We start from the raw sequence: 24,967 nt of genomic DNA on the forward strand, positions 1-24,967 counted from the left end.
CTTGCGCGTCACGCTCCCTCCCCTCTGCTCTCTCCCTTTCTCTCACTCCGCTCTCTCACTGTGGAGACTGACATGGAGGTGTGTGCGCGCATGTGTGTGCGTGAAAATGGACTCGTGTCTCAGCCCGCAATACTGCAGGAATGAACTCTTTCAAAGCCCCATTTCTTCATTAATCCATTATTACTCGCGTTGTTAATGATCACTTCAGCAAACAGTAATTCCTTGACACTGTTGGCGCCATCTTGTGGCATCAGAGTGCACAATATGCAAATAGGTCCGTTTTTTTTGGTGAAAAGTGAAGATAGGGTCAACACAAAAACATGAGAATATGTAAATGGTCTTCATCTGTGGAATAGCCGCAGAGGATTTTGACATTTTATTTTAGATTTTAAGTGATCTCTTTTACTCTTTTAATTTATCAATCTTACTTAGTTTTTAGATGCTTTTATCATTTTGTCTTTTATTTTGTTGTCTTATAGGTTTTAGCGCAAGTGTTTCCTTTGGAAAAAAAGTGTTATTAAACATCTCTATGCATAATATAATTATATATATTTTTTTCTCCTATGCAAGCTGAAAAACGAAACTGGCTTTGGTGGCTGAATGTAGCTGCTAGTCCTTAGTTTAAGTGAAGTTCTCCAAGTTGTAGAAATTGTGCAGCGCTGATAATCGTGTGGGTGTTGAGAACCTGCTGGCATGCAGATATGCCTCATAGAGCCGCAAAAAATAAATAAATAAATAAATAAAATGCAAACACTTTAAGATAGGTTATGAGTCATGTATACTTTTGAAACCCACTAGGGATGATACAATACTTGGAGGCCTGGGGCAAAGGTCAAAGAAAAAAAATTCTGGATCATGGTGCAGATCCAAGAATGAACTCTGAATTTTGACAAAGTTGTAAAGTTGTTTTTAGTAAAGAGCACAATGAGTCAAGTCAAGAGCAAAAAAACCCGTCTCAAGCCAATATGACAACGGCAGGTATAAACAAAGGCTGTAATCCCGCGGCTCACCCAACCTCCTCTACTGCCTCGCGCACAATCCCGATCAAGTAAACCAGCCATCGTAAAATTAATTTCCCCATCAAGCAAGACTCGCGCCGCCGTGCGATAACAATCGTTCCTAAGCGGATAAATCTAATCCTGCCATGTCGAGACCGTGGCAGGAGATTGACTTGTTTATGGTCGCAAGCCAAGCAAGTCAAGAGCAGGCGAGAAGGTTGGAGGTTCTTGAACACCAAGGTGATGTCTCTCAGCTGGGGCCAAAATAATAATAATAATACAAAAAAAAGAAGCACAACTCTGCGGTCCTTGGCTGAGACAAATTCTCATCTTGGAATCTGTCAAAGGTGATGGACGGCTGAGCATGCGGGCTCACTTTCTAGAGCAATTAAAGCGTCGCCATAAATTGAGATCTCGGGAGTCGTGGCGTTGAAGAGAATGTGCCATTTTATGATGGAAATTATTGCAAAGATGGATTAGTGTTATTATGTACGTGAGAGGGAAGAGGTGGTTTACGGTTTGGCCCGATGCCGGCTGGATTTACTATCAGATCATAACTCACTTTGGGACCCAAATTCACTCTCTTGAGGTGAAGGATCATTTGAGATTGTCGGATATAAAAAAAAAAAGCCACAATGAGAAAAGCATGGTTGTAGGCAACAGATTATAATTAAAACAAAAACATTTTCAGGAAGAATATAGTATTTAATGGTTGCAAATGTAAAGCCCATGTAGATAATTAACACCTGGGGCCCTATCTTCGTAGACAGGCGCCTGTGTACTTGGTCTAAAAACGGGTGCATCTTCATTTTTCATGCTGAGGCAAGTTGAGTTTAACATGTTGTGAAGTCGGTAGACCACGCTATGCCTCGATAGGTGTTATGGGATATTCTATTGCACGTCCCGGCACAGCTAGCAATTTGGTGGCCAAAAGTAGACTCGATTTTAGACTAGCTAAAAACTGGTCTAATTTATGGTGCACGTGATATAACCCTATACTTATTTCTTGAATTTGAAGAAGAAAAAAAAAATCTTATTATATTTTTCAAAAAAGAAGTGTTTGGTAAATGTTGAAAAGGAAACTGGTAGGGTTCAGTACCTCCACCAAAGTGAAGAACCACTGAGAAAGACGGAAGCAGCTGGGGCAAATGTAGGTTGGGGGAAGCACATTCAATCAACAGCCACCTGCCAAAGTTGCGCCTGGAAAGTCACTTTAAGACATCTGTTCACAGAAATTCTGCATGTAGCCGTGAGTATCACTTAAATGCACTTTCACATGCTAAATGCACTTAAATTATGAGCTGCTAATTAGAAAATGAACAACTAATGTGATCATCAACCCATTTAATAAGGCAGACAACGATTCTGCACGCCATTAAAACTAAAGATTTTGAAGATTTTCTAATTGGATGACAAGGAAAATCAAAACATATCACTGTACTTTAATGGATTACAGGTGTGGAATGTTGCCCTCTTTAAAAGTCACCAACCTCAGCCCGAGCGAAGTTACACACTCTCCCAAAAGTGATGCTGACACAAACCTCATCTCTTTACATCTTCATCATTTGGTGGGCATTTATGAGAACCGTCCACGCAGCCCCCTAACCCCCCGTAGGCGATTTATCACAGGCCGTTGTTTGCAGCGGCTTCTCCATTTTACAGTTCAGTGTTCATGAAAAGGAGCTTGCACCATTGCAGCTATCTGTCAAGCACTCCTGCCAATGCGCACGCACGCTTTCTCTCTTTCAGGCCAGTGGTCCCCCCCCACCCCCAACTGACATTTTCACAAGCGCACCTTCATCAGTTTTGCCCTTCGATGCCGTCGTTGAGGGGAGGGGGATGTTGACTCGATGGCGGAATGCTGACAAGGCTATCTTAAATTCAAATTTATGAGGTGAAGAAGTTGTAGATGTGCCATTACATTCCACTGGCTCTCCTGCTGCACAATCTTCCGTTCTCAGGTTTTGTTTGAGCGCGCTGTCCTCAAGTTAGGGTTAAAGGGGTGGGGATGGAGTTGGTGGGTTTGGAATTAGTTCCCACTCCATTCCTGTTTCTTAAAACCAGGGTTAGGGACATTACCCACTCAATTCCCAATTTGTTGCTCAGGTTAAATTTAGTAATTTGAGGAAGCGTCCCTTTAGTTGTGTTCGATTATTTAACTTGGCATTGCAAATCATACACTGACTCACTTAGATCTATAATTATAGAGCACTTTAAAACCACCACCACCACTGTTTATTTAATTTTTTTCCAAATGGTACCAAGGGGCAGACGATACAATGAAACAGCAGAGGCCACAGAAATGAACCCTGTGGAACACCATACGTTCTGTTATACATATGAATTCATATTGCACATATTTGTACGACCACCTTATTTTTTTTCCTTTTTTTTTGCTCAACATAGTAAATTCGTTGCTCAGGTTAAATAGAGTAGTTCGAGGAAGTGTCCCTTTAGTTGTGTTCGATTATTTAACTTGGCATTGCAAATCATACACTGACTCACTTAGATCTATAATTATAGAGCACTTTAAAACCACCACCACCACTGTTTATTTAATTTTTTTCCAAATGGTACCAAGGGGCAGAAGATACAATGAAAACAGCAGAGGCCACAGAAATGAACCCTGTGGAACACCATACATTCTGTTATACATATGAATTCATATTGCACATATTTGTACGACCACCTTCTTTTTTTTCCTTTTTTTTTGCTCAACATAGTAAATTCGTTGCTCAGGTTAAATAGAGTAATCCGAGGAAGTGTCCCTTGAGTTGTGTTCGATTATTTAATTTGGCATTGCAAATCATACACTGACTCACTTAGATCTATAATTATAGAGCACTTCAAAACCACCACCACCACTGTTTATAATTTTTTTTTCAAATGGTACCAAGGGGCAGAAGATACAATGAAAACAGCAGAGGCCCCAGAAATGAACCCTGTGGAACACCATACATTCTGTTATACATATGAATTCATATTGCACATATTTGTACGACCACTTTCTTTTTTTTGCTCGATATAGTAAATAGGAATTACAATTAAAAATAAATCACATGACGTACCGTCACAACAGCCACAAGTCAACTACTGAGCGCACAAAATTCCCTGCAGCAGAGATTGGCCAAGCAATGTAGCGTGATCAACTGCAGCCAATGATGGCCAAGCGGGGCGTCATCACTAATCGTTTGAATCCGGTGTGTCTTGACCTTCGCCGAATCCCTGGGGTTCGATGGAACCCAGGTTAAGAACTACTGTTCTATATATTAGAAACGTATATATCAACTGAATTTGTCAGAAACTGAAGAAAGAAGAGAACCAAGTGATTGTGAAAGCGAGTCGCGTAGCAAGGTGCCTCGTTCACCAGCTCCGAGGTTTATGGGATGGCTCCCAGCTGTCACTCTAGTGTTGTGAATCTGCGGTGCCGTAATATCTTAATTGTTTCAAATTAAATGCTCGTAAAAACGGCAAAGGCAAATTAGTTTGCTTCCCCCCCCCCCGCTCCACCTCGCCCTCTCCTCCTCTGGCTAATCTAAAGCAGCCCCTCGACTTGCATTTGCACGGGAGGCAGTTGCAAACGGTGGAATGGCTCCCACGCGAGCTCACTGGGGTTAGCTGGTGTGGAATTCGTTTTTTATGGTTTGTTAGCAGTCAACCAATCAGGACTTGAGAGGATCTCTCATTCTTTCTCCTGTTAAAAGTTCTGCTTTGCGTACCTTAAAAAAACGGAACTATCCTGTGGGGATTCGTTGCATATATCCTTCCCAGCAGCAGCACAGGTTGAGGTGCACACACATGCAGATGTGCATGCAAAGCCAGCCCAAGAATAATCACATCGTCTCCAATTATTCTCCACGCTGTATGAACACAGCTCGGCTCTTTTAAACACAATTCTCAGCCTGAATGGATATCAGCATTTCCATTTAGCTGCGGTTAACTTGACACCCTCCACTCCACTCCCGCACGGAAAAATAGCGTCTCCGAATGAAGCCCCCACCAGGCAACTCAAGAAGGCAATTATGCGGCATTACATGTTGCAAAGTGGTTCCGTGGCAGGGGCGGCCAGAGCGATTATCCTCAAAATAAAATCCCGCCAGAGGAGGGACACTTGGAAGCCCAAAAGCAACCATTGTCGCCCCGGCCCTGCTGGGAGCTGTGTAGAAAATATGTCCAACGGCAAGGATTCCATATGTTATCTTTGGTATTGTGCATGTTGAAATAAAACCAGTGACTTGGTGTTAAGATGTCGCATAGCCAAAGAAAAGATGGCGAGTTGGATAAACAAAGGCCTGAATTACCCGGAACTTCAGCGGTTGCCAGCCACCTGGGACATTCACTACCGGGCTGCACAGAGACTGAACAACAAATATTCCACTGATCATCAGAGTCTAAAAGAAGTTTTATTTTGAAAATCTGGCATATCACTCTGTGTCTCTGTGCACGTCAAACTGCTCATCTTGGTCCCGTGGTACAGTATTTAAAAAAGCAAGCCCACATGCCAGCAAAAATTAATTAAAACGTTTTTTTTTTTTCTTAAGAAAGGGGAAGAGGCCAAATGATGGAAAAGAGCTAGCAACTTCAAAGAAAAAGAAAAGGGACAATTTTTTTCAAGATGGACCATTTTTCTCTCAAAAAAAAAAACATCATTATGTATGTTTTTGACCAGAAAAACTAAACTAGTTTGCGATAATCAATTTTTGGAGAAATCAGTAAATAAACTATTCTGGAAACAACTGTTTTTTTTGTTTGTTATGTGGACACTGTTTTGGTTTTGGAAGGGTTACCAACTGCATGTAAACGTTATAGTGCTTGTTGGTTGTCGGAGAAAAAAAAATGCTACAATCAGACGGTTCGATAATGAATTTACCTCACGGGAGCTCACATTTAATGCCAATAACATTTTTTGCTGATCGCTTTTCTATTTACAGGGATGTGATTTGACCAAAGTGAAATTATCTGAAAATTTAGCCGGGGGTCTGGGGGCCGCTAGGTCTGGAGGGGGGACAAGGGGGGCAGAGCCCCCCGGACCTCATGGGTTTTCCGTGTTTTTAAGTACTTTCAATGCACTCACATGACAAAGAAATAGACAAAACAACAGCATAAATTTTCAATGTATATTGAACTATCCCATATAAAATGGCAGTTTTAGTCAACTCAAAATCAGTCACATTCAAAAACATTGGACTGCCTTTGCTTTTAAAAACTATCACTGAGAATATCATCATATCTAACTAATGTGATTACTAAGTTAACAAATAAATAATGTTGAAGAGTTCAAATTTCATGAACAAATAATTGTATCATGACCAAATGAAAAGTAACTCATATTAGAGCATACCACAAATGTCTTTGTTATAGCAGAAGATGATATCTGTCGGAGTCATGTGCATACACAATGAACTACTACTAAAAAAAATAAATAAAATAAAATAAAAAAATAATCGGAATTTTTTTTTGGGGGGGGGGGGGGGGGGGATAAAAAAAGCGGAATTCCGCGAATTAGCGGAAAAATCACATCCCTGTATTTACACAGGTTGAAGTGGACATGAGTTGGGCTGTAGAAAATTTTGGTGAGGATAGATCACAGATTTTCAGACAGTAGGCAACAACTAGAGACAGAGAATAGTAATGCTACCGTCTTCCCTTCAATGATGAGTTTTTCAGTTCTACATCAATGTCAATGCTCAGCCCATTCAGTCGTCCCTTAAGGGACAATATCAACAGTCCTACTTGTAATACGGGAATATCACTTCCGTTGATTCTCACGGTCTGCGTATGAAGATTTCAAAACTGCCAAAAAGCACACAATACCTTGAGCCCATCTTTGTGAAACGGGAATTTCTGCAATGATGGTGACCAGAAAAAAATTATAGAGTAGACTAGACATTAGCAACACGGAGACAGTGTCTTAGCTCTGGCTTTTCGGCCTCTTTTAGCAGCATGGTGGGACAAGTGGTTCGCACTTCCGCCTCACAGTTCTAAGAGTTGGATTATATGCCACGGCGTCGGCATACGGCCGACCCCTCGCACCCTGGGTGCCTCTCTCTCTCTCTCCTGCCATGTTTGTGGCCTTGTTGCTGTGTGCACATCTAATGGCTGGGGTGTAATCCACCGGCTAATCTGCTGACAGTCTGTGTGACATGGCATTAGTTTTGTGTCACCGCCTGCCACGCTGCGCTGTGCGACTTGGCTTGACGTGTTTTTTTGCGGGTCACAAAAAGAGTGCGTTGCTGTTCCATCGCAGCAAATCTGTTGGTGAAACTATGTCGACGTGTGTGATCGGCCGTTGGTAAACGTAGTTGCGTTGCCAACTGGACGCTCGAGCATGAAATTCACTCCAAGCTCCTCTTGTGTTTTAATAAGACAGGAGGGTCAGAGTACTGGTGGACTGCATGTAAAAAGTGGCCTAATCAGGGTGCTTCGGTGCTCTGTGATGCATCCAGCCGTGCCAAATTTGACACAGTTCATAAGCAAATAGGGTTGTCATGGTATAGATGCTATCGATACATGGTAGCGTTCCCCGCAGCATCAGCCGCGGGCACTTTCCTCGCAGCGCAGCCTCCCACAGCCAGGAGAGCCCACAACATGGTCTCGCTTGTTCAACTACCGGGCTGCTACGTATGGGCAGTGTGGCGGGTTAGTCTTGGTGGAAAAGAAAAAGAAAGATGCCTTGTTGTTTTGTTATTAGCCATTAGTCGGCTACCGCGGTTAGCTTTATGCTCAGTAACTGTTGTTTTGTTATTAGCCATTAGCCGCGGGCTCACGGTTAGTGTTTAGTAACATCAGGGCTCATTTGCAACCCGAGAAGAGTGCAACTGCAGCATTTGGTGTTGTTGGTGATTGTTTTTTTTTTTTTTGTGTAGCGTGTGTTTTGTGTTTGTTAACCACCAAAAGGTTTTCTTATTGATGTTTCCTGTGTGTTTTTTTTTACCTACGACAACCAAAAATGCTGTAATTGTGTCATTTTTTTGAATGATGTATTTTTTCATGTGTTATGTTATTTATAATTTATTTGCATATGAAAAAGTCTTGTTATTTATTTTCTGATGAAAATGTTCATTTAATTGATTATTTATTTGTGGTTATGTTACTAACATATTTTTCTATGTATTTTTGAAGTATTTGTCTTTTTTTTTTTTTTAAATCTCCGCTGTATCGAAAATGGTATCGAGTATACGAGTATCAATATCAAGTTTGAAATTTATATAAGCAAATATTAGATTTGGTATCAGTTGGACCACATTTTTAATTTACAGCAACATATTCATTACAAACTAGACACATATAAAAGTATTAATAAGTGCTTTCATTTTTGGATTACATTGGAAAAAAACCTTAGCGTCTTGTAAAAAATACGTTACTGCCCCCTACTGGGGTGGAATATCATTGATCACAATTTCGACATGCTATGTCATTTTATTTAATAGAATTAGGAATAATCCTGCATAATGTTCATTCTTGAGGGAACAAAAGTCATGTTTTGGGGTTAATTTGAAAAACCAGTAACCTTCTTGTATATATCTTTCCGTCTCTTTTATGTGCCATTTCAGATTGGTCACTAAGCCAGGATGGAGGAATCAACCACTGTATGGCATTATTGTTGAGCCTTGGCGAAGGTCTTTTGTCCAGCGGCTTGAGCTTTGGCCTCACCCTGAGATGTGCAGAAACACAGCGGGCTTCTTGCGGCTCGAGGGGAAGTCGCAGGAGAGATTGCTTTAACCCCTGATGCTGATAACCTGGCCGAGGATTTGGGACAAGCTGTAGCAAGTCAACTTTAAGACGACTTTTAATTACTGGGCCTTTGAAAAGGGGATAAGGGTGAGAGGAGAATGGCTGCATGCTTTGGAAACAGATTTAGCCTGTGATGGGGCAACTGATAAGATTGTTTTGTTTTGTTTTTTTTACATCAGGCACCGTGTTGAAAGCTGGAGTAAAGCATGGCACCACCACAGGTGGACAAAGATGACCCCCCCCCCCCCCCAAAAAAAAAAGACCCCCACTGACACGCATAATCAATAGGGATCTTGCGTGGATTAGAGCATAAATACTGTGAAATACTCAACTGCGATATAAAACTTAATTTAAATGGTATTGAAATTTAAAAGGTTATTTAAACAAAGGTTTTGTTGATAGAATACACTTAACGGAAATTTGCTAAATCAGTGACTGTTCTTTACAAAGTAAATAAATAAGAAATGTCTTAATATATTGTTGTGCCTCACATGACATATTGTGTCAAAGTTTGGGGAAATGTACATAAATATTGACCCAATTATTAAATTACAGGAAAAAAGAAAAAGAAAAAAAAAGTAAATAGGAATATTGCTCAACTATAACAGAAGTAGTGTAAACCTCCAGTTTATTGTAAGGGATGTGATTGTGTGGTAACAAAGTTTAAGGTTAATAAAGCTGCTGGAATGAAGAGTGTGGGTGGTGGTATGCATGGTGAGCAGGGACGAAAGACAAGGACAGGCTGCTATGGTCGCTTTTAGACTGGATCTCGTAACGTTACAGTACGTCGAGCCGCGACTTGGCGACAACGGCACAGTTGACGACCCCCCGTCGCCGCGTGGGGGGGTGGGAGCGATTATCACCGAGCTACACGCCATGAAAGCAGGAGCGTGTCTTTCGTGAAACGCAGCTTGCCAAAATACTGTCAGAGGCGGAGAGGCTTGACGGCTCGCTCGGCCGTGGCCTCGTCGCGTTGTCCTCGCCAGCTGTTGTTTGACAGAGAGAAAAGAGAGACTCTTCCCCACAACGTCATCGACTGACAAGCGGCGGGGCTGCGTTTCTCCTTTTGTTATACTAATGAGGTTTTGTACTGTACATAATGGAGGTAAGGATTGCGGAGGGATATAAATTAAACTCGATGCTTCACAGCTATGAGTGTAGCTCCGCATGTATTTGGATTTTTCGGTACGGCAGAGGTGTTGCCATGCGGAACATATTAGGCGGGAAGCAGGAAACAAATACAGTGCAGCTCAGCCTCTGGCAGTCAAACATTCAGACTGGTCCAACTGTTACATTTGTCCAAAACTTTTGTTTTAAATATGCATTAATTGTTTATTTGAGAATCTGCTAGCTCTCCCACGTCCAATTTAAACATCATCAAGTTCCTGTTTACACACAGGTTGAAGAAAGTTTAGAAAGTTTATATCCTGAGAAGAAACCTAATTTTCAAAATCAATATAATTTAAAGAGTTTTCATATTTTATATCTTATTCAGCAAGAAGAAAAATTAAACTCAATGGACTCATCAAACTGTGCAATTTGGTGCAACAATAGGAGTCAATACTTGATTCTCAGCATGCTCACAAATATAAAAAAGTTGCTGTGTTGTTCAGTAGGTAAATTAACTCTAGCAGCAGTCAGTTGAATTGCCACTTGTGCACAATATGCCCCGTCAAAACAAACCCATATACTGTTGCATGGAGCAAATGGCACATAATCTATACAGCAGTTGCTAGGGCTGTAGACACGACTGCTTTACCGCATTCAAATTCCCTTTACCAAACAATGCGCACACCACCCGGCGTTGACTATAAGAGCCCCTACACACTTAGTAGATCATCCTAATTAAAACATAAATTACAGGTATTGAGCAGAAGAGAAGATGGGGGAGGGGGCCTTCTGAGAAATATTGATGCACTTGGAAACAATTGCCTCAGATTTGCACCCAATAAAATATAGACCGCTTGTAAATAAAATCAATATAGTAAAACAGCGGCCCGCTTCACAATAGGGAAATTATAATCAGGCAGAAAGCACCCAAAGCACGAGCATATGACGTTATTTCATTAATACTGTTGGGTCGTTCCATGCCAAATCACCTCCCAAATAAATCAAAGCAGATTTAAATTTTAACGAAACTTGCTGTACTTGTTGATAGTGATGTCAAATTTTAGGTGAATCGGAGCAGGGGGTTGGGAGCTACGGCCCACAAAATGTTGACATTTTTGGCCGGCTTTCTTTGAACCCTTGTATTTCAGGAACTAAATTTTTTAAAAACCAGGTGTCTACATGTACATCTTTTTTTTTTTTTTTTTTGGGGGGGGGGGGGGGCAGAAAATGTCAACATTTGTCAGGCCGTAGCTCCCAAATCCTTGCTCCAATTGATCTAAAATTTGAAATTTAGTGTCATACCATCACAATCAACAAGTACACCAAATTTCATTCAAATCAAAATCTACTTGGTTAACCCCATTGGGTGATTTGGCATGGAAAGACCACATACTTCGACGATAGTGTAAAAATTTAACTTTGATGTAATTATCGAAAAAAAAAAATGCTACAATCAATTGATGAAATGCTCATGTGACCTGCCTATTGCGTTAATAAATGAATATAAGAAAAAAATACAAGTAAAATAAAATAGAAACAGATTAATTGAAACTAAAATCCAACAATCATCATTAATAATAGTATGATAGTAATTTAACAAAAACATGAATAAATAAATAAATTGGAAAAATATATATATACTAATGAAATAATGTGGACCTAGTGTTTGCACGACCCCTGCTATCTCTGGGGGAAAAAAGAAAAAAAAAAGTTGAAGGTTCAGTCCCAAAGCTGTTTGCTCTTGTTTCCATCACGCGAACATGCGTGACGCCAGAACAGAAGCACGGGAGCTGTGCTGCCGAGGTGCCATGTGGTCTGGCTGAAGTCCCCCTGAAGAGCAGCTCTGGGCGCGCACCTGAGCCCCATCATGCCGAGCGCATGAAGTCATCTTGACGTGAGCAGACAGTAGCGACCATTAGCCATTCCCAGACTCAAATGAGTATACAGGTGAGCACAGGCATGGGGGGGGGGTGGGGGGCTGCGTGCTGTGAAAAACCAGTGGGCTGTGCGGCACAGATTGGCAGCAACAGAAGAGACAGGAGAGCCGGTCAACGGGAGATAGCGGAGAGTGGCGGCTGTAAATGGAGGAAAGCGCGGCAAAGGCCACTATTTTCTCCTAACGTAGGCGGCCAATCCTCAAAGACGCTTTCATCCACCTCTGTTTCAGGATGCTACAACAATGTCTTCTTAAAGTCACATAGCAACATTTGACTCCAACCACGCTCAGTGGTGAGGAAATGAATCAATTAAGGACTTTACCACCGGTTGATAAATCACAGCATTAGCGTAGCAAGCTTGAAACATGGTGGTTGTAACGCTCAATGACAACATTTTATTCAATTATAACTTTCGTGACTCCTTCTCCAGCAATAAGAATTAAAGCACAAACAATGGTAAGAAGCGAGTAAAAGAGAGACAAAGCACAGCTGACAAACAGATTGTGACATGTCCAAGGCCTTGCACTAATTATGCCCCCGCTGCTACAAACTGTTCAAAGCCATTATGCTAGCCATAATGCTACCCCACCCCCTCCCCATAGTCATTTAAATGAACATTTGTCGCAGAAACCAAACGACAAATACAGATACAAGTCGCTAGTGGGAGCATATCATAACAATCCCCAGACAGTGTAGAAATGTGGATTGAATTGCACTGGACCAGAGGAAAGAGACAGGGTGAGAAATAGCAGTCTGTTTGCATTCACCGCCTTTTTGTTTTTGTGTTACGGGGCGGAAAATGTCGCTCCAATGATTTGATGGTTCATCTCGCAAACTGTCAAAAACACTCCCAGCCAATCCAAAAGTTTGCACCTTTCTCTGCACAGTAAATATTCCTTGTCTTACCAAATATTTACCACACATAAGAAGAATAGTTACTATTTTGTTTTGAGAGAGGCTCAGTGGTATAGTGATCATCTCCCCAACTGAGAGGTTGTGGGTTCGGTCCTTAGGCCTTGTGACATTGAAGTGTCCTTGAGCAAGGCACTGAACCCTAATTTTGCTCTCAGCATTCGACCACCGGCGTATGAATCTACTGTGTCTAGCGCAACCCTTGGACAAACATTTGACTAATAAACAGAAATCGTCTTGCCTCCTGCCAAATTCCCAAAGGAAAAACCTACAATCAACAGTCCATACTAATGACTTTGTAAAAAAGACTTCAGACTCTGTTTGATGACATAATTTGAATATTACAGTGCTTCACTATATCGTGCAACCCTCGGCAAACAAATCTGGTACATTAACATTTGCGCAAGTCTTTGCCAGCACACGGACCAAAAAAACTGAAGTCAATGCTTACCTTTCAGCACTCAAGCAGACTTCCCAGGAGTTCAAGAGCTGCGGGATGAAAACAAAAGGTCATCAACAATGATAATAACAGCGTGTTTGGCCATCGCGAAAGCATTGTTGACACAATTATACAGTGTAAAGGGCAAACATTTATTATGCATTGATTACACTTGACAGGGTCAGGTGCTGAAACATTCTCTAACGAGTACCAATAACTCCAAGTAGGTCCTGAGTAGCTTTTCTGCAAAGGTTAAAGATTGAGTGTTGGGGAGGTTAGCGCATCACCGTTCAAGGTCTTTAGATGAATGCCAAGTTCACTTTCAAAAGCATCGAGAGAGAATTAATCATGTGATTGATGGCCGGCATCTCTCCACGCACTGCTCCCCTTGTTTTCCGGCTGGGAGATAAAAATTCATGCTTGGCTATGGTCGCCAGCGCAATTGATTCTGGCAGGCGGCGCAGTGCGAGGGGGCTAAGCATGTGAATAGCTGCCGTCAAAAAGCTGAAGGGGGGGGTTGTGGATTTATTCCTAGTTCATATGCAAGCCGTATCGTGGAATTGCTGAGACGACTGTTGTACAGTGTTGCTGCCATTTCGCATAATCACTATAGTGACTCTTGTCACAGGCTTACGGGTGCCGCGTCTTATCAACGCACGCAATGAACGCTCGCCGCCATTTGCTCGGACGTGACAAATCCTTTACAATTCCAAAATCATCGTGTTGTAATTACCGCCAACTGGAAAATAGGTCTACCAGTCAGCTTATCTGCGCAACGTGACATTTTCCAATCTGATTTTTCACTGTGCGTTGCGAAGGGAGACCAGAAGTTAATTGGTAGGCCCTATTGGTCTGATCCACAACAACTGTATCCTGGACGGTCAAGGAGCAGCACAAATGATTAACGACCACGCTACACTTATCAGCAGGACATAAGGAAGCCACCTGTCTGCAGTTATGCGGCCCTACATAGATTTATGGCTCATAACTGGCTTTGAATGAAGCCACTCTGCTACATACACTACAACATGGGACCAACAGAGTAAAGTATAGTAAGATAATACAAAGCCAATTTTGCAATTCCCACAAAATTCTGTAGAGAAGTAAGACAGGGGAAATAACCTGTTGAACCAAGGCATGGGTCCGAATGAAGAAGAGGACTAGAGCTTTTTGCAACTTGTTAATATATAGTGTCAATTTCATTAACAAAGAAAAATATTTTCGTCAACATGCATTTTTTACCGGACAAAAACCCTGATTAATAAACAATAACTGCAACTAAATCACTATGCATTTCTGTGGACTAATGAAGATGAGATAAAAATGTAGTTCACTAAATAGATACTGGGCGAAAACATTGACATTTTAGTTTGGCGTGCAAAAACGCATGGGAAGAAAAGGAAGTGCAGTTCACCACAAATACATTGTGGTTAAGTAATTTGGTGGTGGTGGTTTATAACGTAGCATTAAAACAATAGCTGTAATGTTCCAAGGACAACATTAAACCGGCTGCAAACTAATGCTACTGGCTTGTAGCATGTAGCGATAGAAGCCACTTGATATAATTGTGTATGATGTCGAATTTGTGCTAACTGAGATTATACTGGTCAGGCAATTTATAGTCAACTAAAACTTGACTACATAAAAACGGGATGAGGTTGACTTAAATGTGATTAAAAACTAACAAGCACGACTGAAACTAAAACAGACTAAATTTAAGAATGTCTGATAAACCAGATGCCCGAGCCACCTCAACTGGCTCCTCCTCAATGTGGAGGAGTAGGGGCTCAACCCTGAGTCCCTCTTGGATGACCGAGCTTCTCACACTATCTCTAAGGGAGAGCCCGGACACCCTGCAGAGGAAACTCATTTTGGCCGATTGTATCCGTGATCTTGTTCTTTTGGTCACGATCCACAGTTGGTGACCAAAGGTGAGGGTAGGAACGTCGATCGACCATTAAATCGAGAGCGTCGTCTTTTGGCTCAGTTCCTTCTTCACCACAACGGACCGATACAGAGTCCGCATCACTGCAGATGCTGCACCGATCCGCCCGTCGACCTCCCGCTTCATCCTGCCCTCACTCGTGAACAAGTTACTTGAACTCCTCCACTTGGGGCAGGATCTCATCCCCGACCCGCAGAGAGCCTGCTACCCTTTTTCGACTGAGCACCACGGTCTCAGATTTGGAAGTGCTGATCTTCATCCCAACCACTTCACACTCGCTCCAGTGAGTGTTGGAGATCACGGCTTGATGAAGCCAACAGCACCACATCATCTGCAAAAAGCAGAGGTGCAATACTAGGGCCACCGAACCGGAACCCCTCAACCCTACGGCTGTGCCTAGAAATTCTGTTGTTGAGGCTCTTCTGCCCAGATTTAGTTATAACTGTTTTAATTGACTTATTTCCTCAGTAGAACTTTTATCTGTGGATGTGTCTTTGTGAGTGCTGTCGCAATTTCTGCTCGTGTCGTCATGTCTGAATGACCTCGTCTTTTTCCACATCAATGGGCCAGTGTCTGTGGTTGAAGTCAATGTGTATTAGATGATATGCTGTAAAAGTCTTATCTACTTCTGGCTGTTATCATGTGTATTGAACTCATGGCTGGGGTCTGTTTCCTGGGGGATTAGGGGTTTTGGAATACTGTTTTTCAAGATAGTATAAGAATGCTGTGAGTCCGCTGTAACTACACACTTGCGCGAGGACTGCAGCCATTTGTCTGTAAACTTGCTTGTGTCCGGAATATTCTGTAAAATAAATCCTTCGATGGACCTGTTCACCGATCTCCAGTCTGTATTCAGAAAATCAACATTCTCTCTACCCGAAAAACAACGAACACGCGGAAGACAAATATGGTCTTCAAACACTGTCCATAAAAGTTATGACCAGAATCGGTGACAAAGGGCAGCCTTGGCAGAGTCCAACCCACACTGAGAACGAATCCGACTTACTGCCAGCAATGCGGACCAAACTCTGACACCGCTCGTACAGGGACCGAACAGCCCGTATCAGGAGGCAGGAAAATCCAAGATGGTGATGTACTGCCTTCCTTGGAATTCCCATTCCAATACAAGTTTTCGCCTTAATTTGATCAGATATGCCTTTTCGAGGTCAGCGTCCCTTCCCCTGTATTTTCTTGCCCTTCGGAAATGCTCTGTAAATTGCCCCTACTGACAGCCAACCATCAACCCGGGTGCAATTTAAAAAGCCTGCCAGTCCACCGGACTGCCTATCAGTCGAGCTGCCAGAGAGCAGACAGGAACTCGAGCACGAGCAAATTCTGAATGTCAGCTAGCTTGCCTAAAATTCCAACTGGTGAAGGGATGAAGGACACATTCTCAAAGATGGGTTAGGCGAATGCCAGAACATATTAGTGAGTGTTGAGTCACAAAGGTGTTTTTCCACCTTTAACGCTGAGACAACGTGCCACCACTTCATCGTGTCGTCATGTGTTTGCCTAAAGCAGCCCCCCTGCTGGAACGCGACAAAATGCGCACATTGCCGGAAACAATCAAGCGAAAAACGTCCAAGCTGGAGGACTGGCAGCCTGCTGCAGCGCACTTCTCTACGCCATATGTCTTTGTCAGAAATATTTGCTGGGTGTCGAATGCGGGAGAGGAAATCAATTCCCGTTTGGTGTGCGTCTCGAAAGCGAAGTCACGTCGCGCTGATGCTCGGCGGATCGGCACGAACGGAACAACTGGCCAGCGATGACAGTCAAAGACGGACCAGATGGTCTCAGGCGTCTAATCGGCGTTTAGCAAAAGAGAGGAACAGTTGACGCCTTGTTCCTCCCGTCTCAATTAGCAGCAGCCCGAGATGGATGACAAATCTGTTCTTTTATTATTGACCGGAGAACCGAGTTACGTGCTAAGTTGGGAAAAAGGACAGACGATGGACGAAGAAAATACTTCTTCAATCAAAACAAAGCTTTTCCATTCCACTTTTATTAACAATATTTTGACTTATTGAACACCAAGCTAATAGGTTGTACTATATTGAGGGCTGGCACGGCAGTTATGTAAACAGCAAATTGTTCCCCTCCTATTCACAGTTCGCTACTTGCAAGTTCACCTCAAGATTCAAGATTTTGTTTATTTTTTATTTTTTTAGGGACACTATCCTGTCACTTGCAGAAGAACTCCCACAAAATGATGTCTAATAGAAATAATTAGGGCTGTCACTAACAAATATTTTTAGGATGTCTGGGGACAGCATTGACTGGTTTTCTGAGTCCCCAGACACCCCCACCCCCCGATAAAACAAAACCAAATCAGATGATTCGGACAATTTTAAGTCAATGGCTCAAAATGGTTATGTGATGATTAGTATAGTCATAATAGTTGTATCATTTGATAGTCGATTAGTTGTCGATCAATAGTTTTTTTGACACTTCTAGAACAATTGTCCAACTTTTCTATCGGATAGGGCTTATTTACCATCATGTGGCATCTATGGAAATGAGGTGAATCAAAGAGGTGCCATTTTAGCCAAGGAGCGAGAAGAATTTTTGAGAAGAAGTTGTCGCCACACACGTCCTTTTTTTTTCTTCTTTTAAGGTTGATATCGATACATTGTATGTGGTGATGACTTCATTTTACAGCTGCTACTTTCAACAAATGAATTGACACGAACACTCTTGACACACAAGCAAACAACCACTTTTACGTTCTCAAGTGAATGTCGCATTTCTAGCAAAAGGAGTGGCCGACGCTATTTTGAACAAACCGTTTCTGGACCGACGGCATCTCATTGTGCTACAGAGCCTTGCCATTGGCCGGAGCTTTCATTGCATTGCGCAGTTGGAACAGCAGCAGCGGCACGTTTGCCAACAGCCACAAGAGCAAATGGAACAAAAGCTCCAGTTGGCTGGGTCACGCTGTGATTTACCTGAGGGCTGTGGGCATGTTTTGCATGGAGTGGGGAGGGTAATTTTGCTCTCCATTAGCATCAGGGGGAGAGAGGGAGGTAGACGGAGCATCCAACAGTGAAGAAAAAAAAATTGCCCGAGGTGAGCTGGCATTATGGGGACACATCTCCCCTCGATCCCTTTCAGCCAAGAACGTTAATGGAGTTGAAGTGGGTCGTCTGGAGTTAAATTGAAGCGGCTGCCAATGCAAAAGGCTTTGAAGTAACAACCATTTAGCGGTTGCTGTAACGCTATGTGTAAACCTCAAAGTGTACCATAAGTCTTTATGAGCTTGGCACGCTTGCTTCAACATTTGTTTTTAAAGAAGACAGATTATGCAAATGTTCCTTGAAAACACTTTCTAGGTTTCTTTAAATCGAATGCCTGAGGTTTTGGTGAAAATATTCTAAGGTTATAGAAATGCAACACACTTTCTATCCGTTTTGATCCACTGATCACCCTGGCCTCCCCCTCTGCAGCAGAGTGTTTGCGAGCATCCATAAAGACAGTAAAGGCATGGAATGTATTTTCACTCATGGAGGCAGCACATCACTGGTCAATTAGTACATGGTTTCTACAGGTATCATCAAATCTAAATTAACACTATTTAATGTTGTTGTTTTTCAATGCAACTTAAAACTAATCTTTTGTACTGCATGTACACACACATGCACAGATACTGTTTACATACATATCATACATAAGACTGGTTATATATTAGGGGTGTCAATATATTACAGTTTTTAATTGTAATTAATTACATGATTTCCATAGTTAACTCAATTCATTGTAAATTAATTGCATGTTATATATATTCTAAACATACAATAAAGTATACTTTTCAAGTTTTTCTCTCAACATAAAAATTATGGTTACCATAACAAATGTGGTTGCATATTTTCATTGATACAGTAATTTTATAGTAAGTAATTCAGAAAGTTACAGTTTAAGGTTACGGTTAAAAGGAGTGTAAAACATTCGGTCATAGTGTTGAGGTTTTTTTTCTGCCACTAGGTGACATTAGTGATTCATGTTGGACAATGGTGACAGCACCACTACAACATTGTATTTAATGCTTCTTAATGTCATTTAAGGCCTTCATTTGAGCAAAATTAATGTAGTGACTTGTAATGCTTTTTAATGACCTGTGGAAACTCTGTAGCATGTGGATCCCACTCATCAGCAACTGTGTGCAACAATCAACCGCCGGTCAGCAGATAATGTAATCTGTGCATCCAACAACACTGGTGCTCTGCTTAGCTTTTGGATTTGACACGGTAGTGTTTCTGTGTAGTTCAGACATTTGTTTAATAGTATATCCCCTCGTTCTGTCCGTCATGATTTTTGAGTACCACTCTTTAGCGATGGGTCTCCTTAATGGTTCCAGTGTCCTTCCCCTGCCCTTTCTCTATGGGCAAAAGTCATTAGCGAAAGGGTTAAAAGACACCCCGGTCAGCCATATGTTTCCATAATTACCTTGCTCTGGTGTCACGGTGTGGACAGAAAGCTTTCCGCTAAAACGCCACAGCGGCGTTTCAATTACGTTGCCTCTTGTTGCGCTGCCCAGTGAACATTGGAAAGCAGCCGAAGGTGACAAAAGGTGCAGATGTTATCACGGCATGAGCTGCAGCAGGGGTCGCGTTATCACATAGTAGTCCCGAGTCACGTGTGGAGCATTCCCGGTGGGTTTGACGCTTTAAATTACATACACTTATCTGACATATTGAAAAACCGGCACTTTAAATATGCCCTACCGTTTGGCTTTTAGCAACTTTGAGACAACCTCATGGGGAATAGCAGCCATTTGACAATATGCGCGCCATCTACCAAGCAAGGCTGCATTGCAAAAAATCAATGTGGACTGATTGTGCTACATGTGTCACCCCCCCCGGGCTCACTTCTATTACGCCGTGATTTAAATTTGTGATTCTCCAGCCCAATTTGAAGTTATTACGGCCAACTGGAGTTAATGGATAAGACAAGCACCTTACATTATTAATTAAGGAGATTGATTTCAGTCTTTGAAGCTTGCGCTCGCACACACAAACACACATAAGCGTTGCCATAAGGTTGGGCTAGAGGAAAGCAGTAAATTCAAACGATCCATTTATTTCGCATTGTGAAAATTCACTGGGTTGAAATGTTTCGTTATTGTTTTTAGCCTCCTGTTATGTTGATTTCCTGCAAAAGCAATCATGTTCCTGGGTCCTGGGTTTTACTCTATAAGTTGATTAATTACACTTATTAACTAAAGCACAAGAAATTTCGGACTGAAAAACTCCCTTTTCTGTATAAGAAGCATACTTCCTTCCCCAGGTAAGTGACGTCTAGTCCTGAGATTCCTCTTGGTGTAAAAAAAATTGTTAGCATACACTAGCATCCTCTCTCAGTAATGCCAAGCAAAGGCTGCTGCATGCCAAAATGTGCCTTTTTCCCCCAACCAAGGTCAGTAGGTCTCGGCCGGCTTCCTCCGATGAGACCCGCAATTAAGGCTGGGAGGCCGTGCATCATCCCGGGCTGAGTCATAAGTTGCCCACCAGTACTATGCATCACTCTCAGTTACACCACGCAGAGTATTTATTTGGAAGGCCACCCAACAGCCCACAGGGGAGTCATTAAGCTCGTATGTAAATATGAGGGATGGATGCGGAGTTCACCTTGCCGTTGCGCTGCCGGGCCGACAGGGGGTCATTTAGCCGGGTCGGAAGAGAACGCCTGTGGATGCTTTAGCTGCGATATTGCGACGGCAGGAAACCAAAACATTTTGCAGGATTTCCTCTATGAGGATTGTTTTTAAAGTGTAAAATTCAGGAAAAAATATTTTTTTTAAATGGACAAATATTTTTCTAGGATAAAACATCTGCAAACATTAAATCAACATTTTTATATTCAACATACTGTCTGCATTTAGAATATTACTTAATACATTAAATACATTAGGGCTGCAGCGAATGATAATTTTAGTAATTTATTAATCTGTTGATTATTTTTCAATTAATTAATGAATCTGATCAAACTTCAGAAACAGAACATTATTTCAAATCAACAGTGCACAAACATAAATTAACTGTGATTTAGTTACTGGTTCTGTCTGTGAGGAAAGTATAAGCAAAAATATTCATTAGGCCTACTGTTTTCCAAAGTAAAGCATTTATTTAAATTTCAGTTCGCTTTCATGGAGGACTACATAAATCGGAGAGTAGTTACTGTTGAGGAGTTGAAATTCCGAGCATTTGGACAATATTAGATTGAAAAAGATGTCTAGAAAAATTTTGTATTTTGATAATTGATTAAATCTAAATCTGATCTAAAATATGGTGCTAAAAAGGGGGCAAAATGGATACATTTATCCAATTGATAAATTTGTCGGTCTAATATTTGACACTCATGTACACAGATAAATTTAATGTTTAATCAGCAATTTATTGTAGAAGTAAAGCACATATAAAATGTTATGCAAGCGCTTGGTATTATGTCTTGAATTTTGCTATAGTTACCAAATAAATCACTTTCTTTCTAGTAGTTATACTAATGTTGAAACATTGTGGGGCACATTTGGGGTGTACCAAAGAAACACATCTAACAGGAGGGTTAAGTGCAAGAAATTGGGCATGGATCTTAATAAAAGTGTAGAAAATAAACCTCCAGGTTGTCTGCTGTTTTATGAGTTTCCCTGTCAGCATATAAATAACAAGGAAAAAGAAGGTCTGCCCTGTCACAGACACACTGATGCTATTGAGACAGATTGAGGGGATTTTATGCTCGGGTCATTTTGACCCGAGGAAAGGAAAAAGAAGAGCACTTCAAATTCTGCGAGCGAAACATTTGGATACAGGTCTGTGCACAAAGTACAGAGACGTGGCTGCATTTTCACGGCCTCGCGCTTGAGAGGGAATGTGCGGGAAAGGGATGGCCGGAAAATTCGGCATGACAAGCCGCACAACGGCACACTTTTGTGTCTGTGGCGGATCTCTCTAGGCGTCACACTGTGTGAATAAAGGACCTACGTGGTTTACATTTAGAAGCTTTCCCAGCATGGGTAGTAGGAGTGCAAACATAAAAATAAAAAATAAATGGCGCAGACAATACAAAAACAACACTCAAAACAGCCTCAAAATTAAAGGAAAACAGTAACATTTTTGTCGCCATGATCACCCACATCAGGGTCTAAATTTTGTTGAACACTAATAGTTGATGAATAGTAAAATACAGTAAGATACCTGATTCCTAGCACTCTTAAGTGATTAAACAAAGAGCTATGCATAATAGAATGTAAGAAAAGGAAAATCTGGTATTGAACATCACGTCTGAGGGAGTGACATCATCGTTTTCATTCGCATTGAGACTCGCCGGTCAAACAGTAAGAGGAAGGAAAGAAATTTGTGTTACAGTCACTGTATTGAATATATGCCGGCTGAACCCAAATATTAAGGTTTTCAGTTGAAGGTGTTTTCAACGTAGCTTTAACAACACTAACTCTGGCATTACACCGCATGCGTATGCGTGCCTCCTCTCCGCTCCGTCGGCGCAGCCGATTGGTTTCATTCTATTAGCTCGTTCAAATTACACCGGCTGCGTCTGCGCTGCGGATCTACTGCGGACAAGCTGCGTCGTGCCGGAGCCCGCTGCATGGGTAGACCTATTTTTTAATTTTGCCCGGACGACGCATCCGACGGCATCCGTCAAATGGCAAACTAGCACATAACATATCGAGCAGGAGAGGAAGACCGAAGCAGTTTCAAAATAAAAAAGTTCTGGTGAAGGACTCTGATTGGTGGCCTGGTGGGTGGTGTCTGGTCGGTGCTGCATTTCACTTTCCTTTCTTTGGTCCTTCCTCGGGTCTCGTGACGGCCTCACGGCTCTGGCTGGGTTCTGAAGTGTTCGGTTTAGGTGAACGGTATGGGATTTTTTAATAGGTTTTAGGTGAACTAATGAATACACACTCACACACACACATGCACATACACATACAAAATAAAAAATAATTTAAAAAATATATATATATAAAAAAAAAAAAAGAGGGCAGTGATGATGACATGTCAAATCGGTAAAATTACCGAATGAACAATACTGAGCTCTCCAGAAAACAAAAATAAATAAATAAAAATAAAACGTTCTGGTTACTTTTCAGAATAAAATACCCGCCGGATCCTATTTTGCAATCATGCCAGCAAAACGTCATAATGCTTAACGCTTAATTCACTGCAGCGAACATAGACGAGGAGAGATTTATAATGGAGGTGGATTATATATGACACAGACCATCCTTTTTATTTGGACAACCTAAAAATTGATGCTGAAAGGGACCTTTAGTAGTCCGCCTTCTCTTTCTGCTTCTCTGTAGCAGCTCTGTGTGTTTGTCGTTGTTTATAATGCCACATTATCGCGCGCTATCACGCGAGACACGGCGGGAAGTTGTCGGCGACTGAGCTGCCGGACCGCAGCTGTGCGCAGCCGGTGAGTTTTGTTCAGAAAATGTACGTGTCCGGAGCACGCAGTCAAGACGCAGCGAAGCGGAGACGCAACGCACACGCATGCCATGTAATCCCAGAGTTTGTGGAACTGTGGCACCATTGCTGATTTTATAATGGAGAGAATTTTGATCACCTTAAAAAAAAAATACTAGACTACCTTGGCCATCCCATCGTAGTGTGACAGTAAAATATTTTTGAAAGAAACTGTCAGGGAGGTGGACAGCAGTGGAGGTTCTGACATTTGGCCATGCCAGTCTGGACTGGAAAACAAAGGAGGGAGTTGCTCATGTGGAACGTGCCGAAAAACAATTAGCAGCATAAAAACATTTGAGGAAAAAAAAGAAAAAGTGCAGGAAATGAACTGTTAAGGAACATCTGAGGCCGCGACAAGCTGCTCCGACGAAGAAGAAGAAGTAGAAGCAGCAGCATATGTTCCTCGGGTGTTTGCAACAAAGCTCAATCTTCACTCCCTGCAGGAGAGAGGGAGGGAGGGGGGAACAAGCCTATTTTTGGAGCCGATACAATTTGAATTTGTCTTCAAGACGGACGGCCTTCTCTTTCTTGGCGGATTTCCCCACCAATGTGAGACTCAAAGAGCCACACACATGCAACTTTGGAAAAGTTTGCCGTAGTCGAGGTGACATTCTCCAATCTAACGGGCTGGTGCGCAGCTCATTCGCTGCTATTTGGGAGTCCATAACGACGACTAGTAATTATGTGCACTCCCACTCGCTCTTATTTTGCGGGGGCTTACGTTGGAAACCTCCTGTGAATGCTTTCTTTTTAGACATGGAATGAAGGTGCAATTAAAATCGCTTATGCTGTGATTATGCTCATTTGCATCATTTTTTTTCTTTTTTGCCTCGGCAATCACGACTGCTTCTCAACATCCAGCACGAATATTATGCACTAAACTTGGGATAATCTGCAAAATACCTTGCAAAGTTTTTTTTGCACGGGTGGCAAGGTTGAATTCTAGTCATTTAGTATCGGAGCCTTCAGTTTTATTTATTTATTTATTTTTTTTTCCCCCTGGAGAGCTCAGTATTGTTCATTCGGTAATTTTACCAATTTGACATGTGATCATCATTGCTCTCTGAGTGTGTGTGTGTATTCATTAGTTCACCTAAAACCTATTAAAAAATCCAATACCGTTCACCTAAACCGAACACTTCGGGGCCAGAGTCGTGAGGCCGTCAGGAGACCCGAGGAAGGATCAAAGAAAAGAAAGGAAAGTGAAATCCAGCGCCAACCAGACACCACAGTATCTGAGCCTTCAGTTAATACCACCACTATCATGACAATTATACAAACCACCAATACTATACAAAAGCACAAAATAAAAGCATGCAATGTACACAATCTGGAGCAGTTCAAGATCAATACTACGAAATGGTCCCATTCCTTATTAAGTTGACATTTGAAAAATGAAGAAAGCACCGATTCTTGTTCAT

General features: G+C 41.9%; 1 protein-coding gene across 5 annotated transcripts in view; it reads right to left on the bottom strand.

Annotated features, from left to right (window-relative positions):
• ptprda (protein tyrosine phosphatase receptor type Da) overlaps positions 1-24,967 on the bottom strand; it is a 254,753-nt gene that overhangs the window by 106,997 nt on the left and 122,789 nt on the right. For all 5 annotated transcript variants that reach the window (XM_077544513.1, XM_077544514.1, XM_077544512.1 and 2 more), the window contains one exon: positions 13,143-13,180. The gene's annotated coding sequence lies outside the window, so the exon portion shown is untranslated. The remainder of the gene's footprint in view (positions 1-13,142; positions 13,181-24,967) is intronic.

The sequence above is a fragment of the Vanacampus margaritifer genome, chromosome 15, assembly GCF_051991255.1.
Source record: "Vanacampus margaritifer isolate UIUO_Vmar chromosome 15, RoL_Vmar_1.0, whole genome shotgun sequence".
NCBI lineage: Eukaryota > Metazoa > Chordata > Actinopteri > Syngnathiformes > Syngnathidae > Vanacampus > Vanacampus margaritifer.